The following is an 8730-nucleotide window of genomic DNA, read 5'->3' as shown; positions in this document are numbered from 1 at the left end:
ATTCTTTCCCTAGTTTCTTAAAGTGGAAATTTAGGTTATTGACTTTGTGTATTCTTTTCTAGTACATGAATTTAATGTTAAATTATTTGTTATATAACACAATATAAATTTTCCTCTAAGCACTGATTGTATTGAGTTCCACATATTTTGATATTATATTTTCACTTACATTCATATCAAAATATTTTATTTATTTATTTATTTAGGGCACAAATGAACAAGGGGCAGCAAGAGAGAGAGGGAAAAAGAGAGAGAGAATCCCATGAGGGGTAGATAGATTGGGAGGGAGAGTGAGAGCGAGAGCGAGAGCGAGAGAGAGAGAGAAGTGGGCTCACCCAAAGTGGGGCTGGAGTTCATGAACCATATGGTCATGACCTGAGCCAACATCAGATGCTTAACAAATCGAGCCACCCAGGCACCTCATATCAAAATATTTTAAAATTTTCTCGAGACATTTCTTTGACCAATGTTTTATTTCAAAGTGTGTTGTTTAATTCCAAATATTTGACGGTTTTCTAGCAACCTTTTGGTTTTTGATTTCTCATTTAATTGCACTGTGGTCTGATAGCATATTTTGTATGACTTCTATTCTTTTAAATTTGTTAAGAGGTGCTTTATGACCAAGAGTATGGTATACTTTAGCAAATTCCATGTGAGCTTGAGGTTTTTCAACTGTCATCGGATGGAGGATTCTGTAAATGTCAATTTGATGACATTGACTGATAATGCTGTCCAGGTAAACTACGTCATTCATGTTTTTATGCTTCTGGGATCTACCAATCACTCAGAGAGGAGTGGTGAAGACGCCAACCACAATATTTGTTCATCTGTTGTCCCCTTCAGTTATATTAGTTGTTGCTTCACAGAGTTTGATGCTTTGTTGTTAAGTACACACATGTTTAAGACTGTGATATCTCCTTGGGTTGTGCTTGTCATCATCCCTACTAATTTTCCTTGTTCTGAGGTCTGCTCTTTCTGGAATAATATAGGTATTCTGGTTTTCTTATAATCAGTGTTAACATAGTATATACTTTTTCTCCATCCTTTAACTTTAATCCTTCTGAGTTTTTATATTTAGAATGGGTTTCCTGTACACAGCATATCATTTTATTCACTGTGACAACCTACGTCTCTTAATTGGCACATTTAGACCATTATCACTTAAAGTGATTACTGATACAGTTGGAGTAATATCTACAGGTATGTAACTTTTTAATATTCCTTACATTTGTTCTTTATTTCCCCCCTCTTTTTTCTGCTTTCCCTGGATTTTATTGAATATGTTAATTATTCGAGTTTTCTCTCCTTTCTTAGCATATTGACTGTACCACTTTGAAACATGTTTAAATTTCCTTAGAGTTTGAAATATATATTTTAAATTAATCTAAGTACTTCCAAGTAATACTATACCACTCTATGTGTAACATGGGTGTTCACAGTTTCTCCCTCCTTCCCTTGTGACATTTCTGTCACTCATTTCATTATCTATATGCTATAATCACCGAATAAATTGTTAGTATTATTACTATAAACAGTTATATTTAGATCTATTAAATAAGAAAAATAAAATGTTTTATTTTCATTCACTCTTTCCTTCTCCAGGATTTTTCTCTATGTAGATCTGTGTTCCTGACTTACATTATTTTCTGTCTCCTTAAAGAACTTCTTTTAATATTTCCTTCAGGGCAGGCCTGCTGGGGGTGAATTTCTTCAGTTGTGGTGTGTGTGTGTGTGTGTGTGTGTGTGTGTGTGTGTGTGTGGTGTATATACATAAGAAAGACTGAGAAATGGAAAGTCTTTATGCTCTTTTTAAAGATATCCTTCTGAAGAATAATTTCACTGGGTATAGAATTCTATATGCTTCTTTCTTTCTTTCTTTCTTTCTTTCTTTCTTTCTTTCTTTCTTTCTTTCAATAATTTTAGTACTTCACTCTCCTCCTCTTGTTTTTGTGATTTCTGATGTGAAGTCCATAGTAATTCCTTTTTTTCCCCCCGTAATAGGTGAGTTATTTCTCCTTCCTCCCTTTGGCTTCTTTAAAGATTTGCTTCCTTTTCTTTGGTTTTCTATAGTGTGAATATATGTGTAGGTATGGTTTTAGTTTGTTGATTTGTTTGTTTTGTGTTTATCCTGTGTTATTCTCTGAGATTCCTGGATCTGTAGTCTGGTGTCTGGTATTAATTTTGAAGATGTTTTGTCCATTATTACTTCAAATTATTTCTTCTATTCCATATTGTCTCTCTTCTTCTGGTATTCCCAATACATATATATTAATTTTTAGAATGTGCCAAGTTCTTGGAGTTTCTGTTATTTTTTTTTCTTTTTATGCTTTGCATTTAAGTTTGGGAGGTTTCTATTGACCTATCTTTAAGCCCACTGAATTCTCCTCAAATTGTGTCCATACTGATGAGAGCTTTAAAGATGTTCTTCATTTGTGTTACAATGTTTTTTATTTCTGGCATTTACTTTTGAACTTTCTTAGAATTTCCACCTGTCTGTTTACTTTAATTATCTCTTCTTTAATATGGACATATTTTTCAATTTGATCACTTAGTGTGTAATTCATAGTTATCTTATATTCTCTTTCTGATAATTCCAAAATTTGTGTCATATCTGAGTCTGGTATTGATGCTTGTTTTATCTCTTTGTATTTTTTTCTTGACTTTTGGCATGCCTTGTAGTTTTGTGTTGAATGTGAGTCATCTTGTATTGGGGAATAGAAACTGAGTTAAATAGGTCTTTAGTGTGAGCATGTATGCTAATCTGGGTAGAAGTTGGGAAGTGATTAATGTCTGCTGTGGCTACAGGTGCCAGTGGCTTTAAATTCCTCTGATGTTATTGTTTTTGCCCCCCTTCTTCACTTTGGGCTTTCCTAAGTACTCCCTCTTTAGGTTACCTCTGCATCTTATAGCTCTTTCAACTATATTCTGCTGTCATTATACTGGAATCTGGTGGGTGGTGATAAGATGTGAGACAGGGGAACGATCTTATCATCTTATGATTAAATCTTGATCTTTTAGTGAGCCTCTAACTCTGGGATAAGACCTTAATGGTTTTTCTATAGTTGTTTAGCATCCCCCCCATCACCTTAGGTTAGACAGGAAGGCAAGAGTTTGCTGGAGTTGGAAAAATTCCCTTCCTCTATCTGGAATAAGGCTTCAGGTAAAATCTTTTCCTCTTGAAAAGCAGGCCTTTGTTATGGAGAATAATCTAGGAAGATTTCACAGTGATTTCTCTTCCCCCCTTCTAGCCAAAGTCACAAGGTCAGAGATCTTATATGTTCCCTGCAAGAACCTGGAAATAAAACCTGTGAAAATATGGAGGTCATCTAAGACTGCAGCCTCCCAGAGCTTCTTACTCTCGCACTGGTCCTCACTCAGCCTCAAGCGATTCTTCATAATTACCAGTTAAGCATCCTTATTAGTTTAAGGCTTCTGCAGCTTCTGTTACAGGTAAACAGAATTTGGATGTGGCTCTAGATTTGCCAGTCTCCAGATTTCAGGACAAGTCTCCTTGTAATCTTAGTCTTTGATGCATCCAATAAAAGTCATTGATTTTCAGTCTGTTCTCCCTTTTCTTGTAGTCACAGGACTGACAACTTACAAGCTCTTTATACATTGGAGTTTACACTGGAATTCTGTAGCAGCAATGCATTTACTATGGTGCTCATCACTCTTCTTTTTACAAGACAGCATCTTCTCTATGAGTTTATCACATATAGAAGGTTTCCATGGAGAAAAGCTAACTGCATAGGGTCTTCTAATTTAAGTTTGTCAAACAAACGAGCGTGCACATCCCATTACTGTGAAGCATTTTAATTTCAAAAAGCTGAATATCTTTTCATATAGTACTGTAGCCTCTAGGTTTAGGAGCTGTGCTGTTTCAACTCTCCATGGATAAATAAATACTTAACAACTATGTTTATGGTTCCATCTGCATTTTGCAAATGTTCTATACATACCTAGTTGACCTGAGTTGAGATCAACCAATTGTTGGTGAAAGACAGAAATGTCAAACCCCGTCATGAACATTATCCCAGATGGGTAATTATCACTCTACATGTAAACTGAAATATGCCATTTTGATAAAGTCCATATGAATGTTATTCCAAACCACATTAAAGAAGAGCTACAAAATGGCTACACATAGATGCCAGGTAACGTCTCTGCAAAAAGAGAGTATTCCAGATAGAAGTATCTGTAAGAAGTATGTGTGACATTTGTTTACTGCTAGAGCAAAGCTGCAGTCTTCGTTACAAGGCAAGCAATTTTGAGAATAGAGGGCAGCTCTATTTTTGGAGCTGTGTGTGGAGTTCTGGTTTTCACGTCCTCTGTTACGATATTCTCTTGACTGCCAGATCATTTGCACACAGAACTTGTAGACAAGCTCCAGAAAATAGTTCAAAACATGTATTTCCAACAAAGAAATTAAATGATCTGTGTCACCAATTTCATTCATCCTTAGCATCCGTTTTTCCAGTTGACCTATGGTACACCTCATCTTGATGCCTTTAATACAGAGGTGTTGGCACTGGACTATCCTGGCCTAACAGCTTGTTTGGCTGCGGGTCAGGCTTGGTTTCCACCCACTTTCTACTGCCATCCCATTTGATATGAATTACTTTTAATTAACAAAATTATTTTAAAAAAATGAACAAAGTTGAGGGAAGGACATATTGAATTCATCAACAAATATGCAGCAGGATGTTGTAATTAAGTCTTTACTTGGAGCCTAAAGACCGTGTTACAATATTGAAATTGATATTACTTCTACTCTCTGCTTTCTAGCATGAAATAATAATACTCATAAATATTACTATACCGTTAACTCTAAAGTGCCATGCAAACCCAGGATATTATCCCCTTCCAACGCTTTAGTACTTAAAAAACTTACAACAGAGCTTTTTTCTTTCTCAAATGCTTTAATTAGAAAAACAATATTCCTCATTGCAAAAAGCAGAGAAAAAAGATATTCATGAGTTTAAACAATGAAATACAGCTACTGCTTTGTGAGTTTTGTTCTTATGGAATGTTGTTGGCAGACTCTAGGGTGGCCCCCATTATCCATGATCCCTGGTGTTTTGTCTGATACGTTTCCCTCTAGTGGGTGGGACTTTTGAATTGTTTTTCATTAATAGAATGTGGCAAAGGTGACATGACGTACTTACTAGACTGGATGTATATATTACAAATACTCTAACCCATTTTACTAGGAGATTCTCTCTTGCTGCATTTGAAGCAAGCAACCATACTGTGAGCTGCCATGCGGAGGACACGTGGCAAGAAGCTGAACGTGACCTCTGGCCCCCATCTGGCAAACTAGAAGGGACTGAATTCTACCAACGATACTGTAAGTTAGAAGTTGATCCTCTCACAGTCGAGCCTCAGATGAGATCACCACTGGCTGACACTTCGACTGTAGCTTTGTGAGACCCTAAGCTAAGCTGTGCCCAGACTCCGGATCCAGAGAAACTGTGAGGTAATACACGTGTGCTATTTTAAGCCACTAAGTTTTCAGCACCATTATTAAACAGCAGTAGATAAATAACACACCGAGTTTTATGTTCTTTTTATTTTTATTAAATTTTTTTTTAACATTTATTCATTTTTGAGAGGGAGAGAGACAGAGCGCGAATGGGCGAGAGGCAGCGAGAGAGGGAGAGATAGAATCAGCACAGAGCGCAACACAGAGTTCAAACCCACCAACCACGAGATCAAGACCTGAGCCAAAGTCAGATGCTTAACTAACTGAGCCACCCAGGTGCCCCTCATTTAGCCTTCTTAATAGCATCAATTTGATATCTTCATTTATGAAATTATATAAGTGTAATCAACAAAAAAGGATGAAAAACAAAGAGACAGATTTTACCGTTTGCATGACTTAGTCTACAATAAGGTAATAATGCATACAGCAAGAGGAAAAGGTGAAGCACAAGTTATTGAAGCAAAGATACTTATTTCAAATCAGTGTTCTTTTAGGAAAATCCTTTAAAAAAGAAAGAAAAAATCAACACATCACAGACATACTGTGGATCAGAGAGTTTGGACCATCCCTTTAATATATTTGATACAAACTTATTGCTATCTATCTCCAGACTAAAAGGCAACAAAACATTTTCATAAAATATTATTCATATTTAATATATAGATTACCCAAAGAACCTGGTGATAAAACTGTAGAGTAGTATTTTGGTTGCTTGCAATATATTAATATTCAGTGACTTATTTGCTTTTACTGAAAGTGTTAACGTTAGAATTTCTTCAAATGTATTTTTTTTTATTTGGAGACAATAAAACTTTTAATTTTTCCGAATATTTGCTTACGCTTTGCTATGACTACATACATAGGCTTCTGTTCAACTTTACATGGTTTATTGTTTCCTTTGAACTAAATTTTATTAATATGTTATCCTGTCTGAATCTACCTCATTGGGATTTATTCAAATTTATTTAAAAAGATATGTCATTAATATTTCATTTCACACAACCATATTATGGTGTTTGAATTTATTTACCTGTAAATATTTCAATGTATTTATTTTATATTATTTTTTCTTGTTTTGCTCCAATTTTTATGGAAATTTACTATAAATTTTGAAATTCTACTTATGAAAATATGTGGTGCTGTTTTTAAATGAATGAAACTGTTCCCCATTCTATAAAAATTGGAATTATATTTTCAACTTTTCCCTTTTATAGGAAGGTTTAACAGTATTTAATTTTTATCTAGAAGCTTTTCTAATTAAATTGAAGTACATCTCATACTCTGGGCAGATGGTAATCAACTTACAGTTACCACATGAGCTGATTTCTGTTATTTTAAAAATAAAGAAGTCAGTTGTGGAACATTTAAATGACTGACACTTGACCCTATAGACAGTAGGAAGCAGAGTCAAGATTAGGTCCAAAGATTGTGAGATTCTTAAAATTCACCTTTACTTAAGAGCAAAAGTTCAGAGTCTTAGCTACAACAATATCTTATTTGTGATTATTTATATCATTTTGGCTTAACATTGTTTTATAAATATTAAACTCTCACTTTTTCTTTGTTTGCTTTTTCAGAAACCTTTCCTTAGTATAACCATATGTAAGCATTAGACTGAGAAGTAGTTTACTTTCCATGCTTTGCTTACTTTGTATTTACTCTTTCCTTGTGTCTTGTTGTGAGTTCATGGGTGGGGTGGAAAGGAAGAGGTTAATATGTTCTTCCACTCCAAAATTACTACCCACAATCAAAATCATAGCTTAGTTTCTTCTCCAAACACATGTTTGCCATTTTTAATCACAGACTCAGTGATTAAGAATGGAATGAAAAGGAGACATGACTAAGGAGCAGTTCAAATAAACAAAGAATTAAGATGTTGTGATATGTTTATAAAGACTAGAGACATCTGGAATATTCCAACTCAATAGTACAGATAATGCACTGTTTCTTTTAATAAGAGCTTTGAGTACCATAAAATATCAAAATGCTTAAGTATTACTGCATTATGCTTCTTTTGTCTTCTAGTTTATGCCAAGTTCTGAGTTTTTTCTCTATTCCAATGTGTATTGTGTTCACTACTTCTGACTCATGAGATTTGAATCTTCTTTATTGAAGAGAATCTTTGTTGTGTTTAAACAATATCATGTTAATCAAATCTTGATGAATTAGTTATGCTTGTCCTTAGTTACAACTATTCACGTAGACCACTCTTCATTCAAAAGGAAGATATGTGATGTTAAATAGGAGGTAAATATTCTGATACCATAGAATTTTTCTTTTCTTTTGAAAAGAAATGAAAGTGAAATAGTTATCATCACCTGTGATTGTATCAGTCAAGTCCCAGTTGTAGGAACTGTTAGGCAGTCTGGCTGTTTCAAGAAAGACATTGAAAGAATGAGTTCCTTTCAGAATTATTGTGATGGTGATAGAAACAGAAATGTCCCACCATAGGCATTATGACTTCTGCCACATGAATTAGCAATGTGGAACAATTAGCCATGTGGAATTGGCCGTGTGGAACAATTAATTTCACCAGAACACCAAAGTACATGTGATTCAGGGGTTAGGAATTAGTGGCAGCTACAAATGATATGAGTGTTGCTTCTCAATACACACAAATTAGACACTGGCATACCAGTGTGGATATGCATCCATGGCTGTGCTGGCTGGCAAAGAAAGAGCTAAAGCAAAATGAAGATGGCTGTTGTATATGTTTACCTAACAAATTCCATGTGTACGTATTTAAATTTTTTTTTCAACGTTTATTTATTTGTGGGACAGAGAGAGACAGAGCATGAACGGGGGAGGGGCAGAGAGAGAGGGAGACACAGAATCGGAAACAGGCTCCAGGCTCCGAGCCATCAGCCCAGAGCCTGATGCGGGGCTCGAACTCCCGGACCGCGAGATCGTGACCTGGCTGAAGTCGGACGCTTAACCGACTGCGCCACCCAGGCGCCCCAATGTGTACGTATTTAAATAGAGGAACACTGTGTGAAGAACCATGGGTAAGACAGTATCTGAAAAAAGGCTTCTGGAAGTGCATACTCTAAAGGTAGGCTGGACAGTTTGAATGGAAGGTGAATGTCAAGTTATAACACCCATCAGAGTTTTGAGTTTTTGTTTTTTCTTATTTGTCATACTGTTCAATATCCTCTTCTGAGACCCCTGGGTTTATCTGTGAATACCACCCTTTACCACATTTTAGAAAATAACATTTTAGACTGTAACATTAAGACAATTTATTATTG

The sequence above is a fragment of the Lynx canadensis genome, chromosome B1, assembly GCF_007474595.2.
Source record: "Lynx canadensis isolate LIC74 chromosome B1, mLynCan4.pri.v2, whole genome shotgun sequence".
NCBI classification, from domain to species: domain Eukaryota; kingdom Metazoa; phylum Chordata; class Mammalia; order Carnivora; family Felidae; genus Lynx; species Lynx canadensis.
This window is presented reverse-complemented; position numbering follows the sequence as displayed.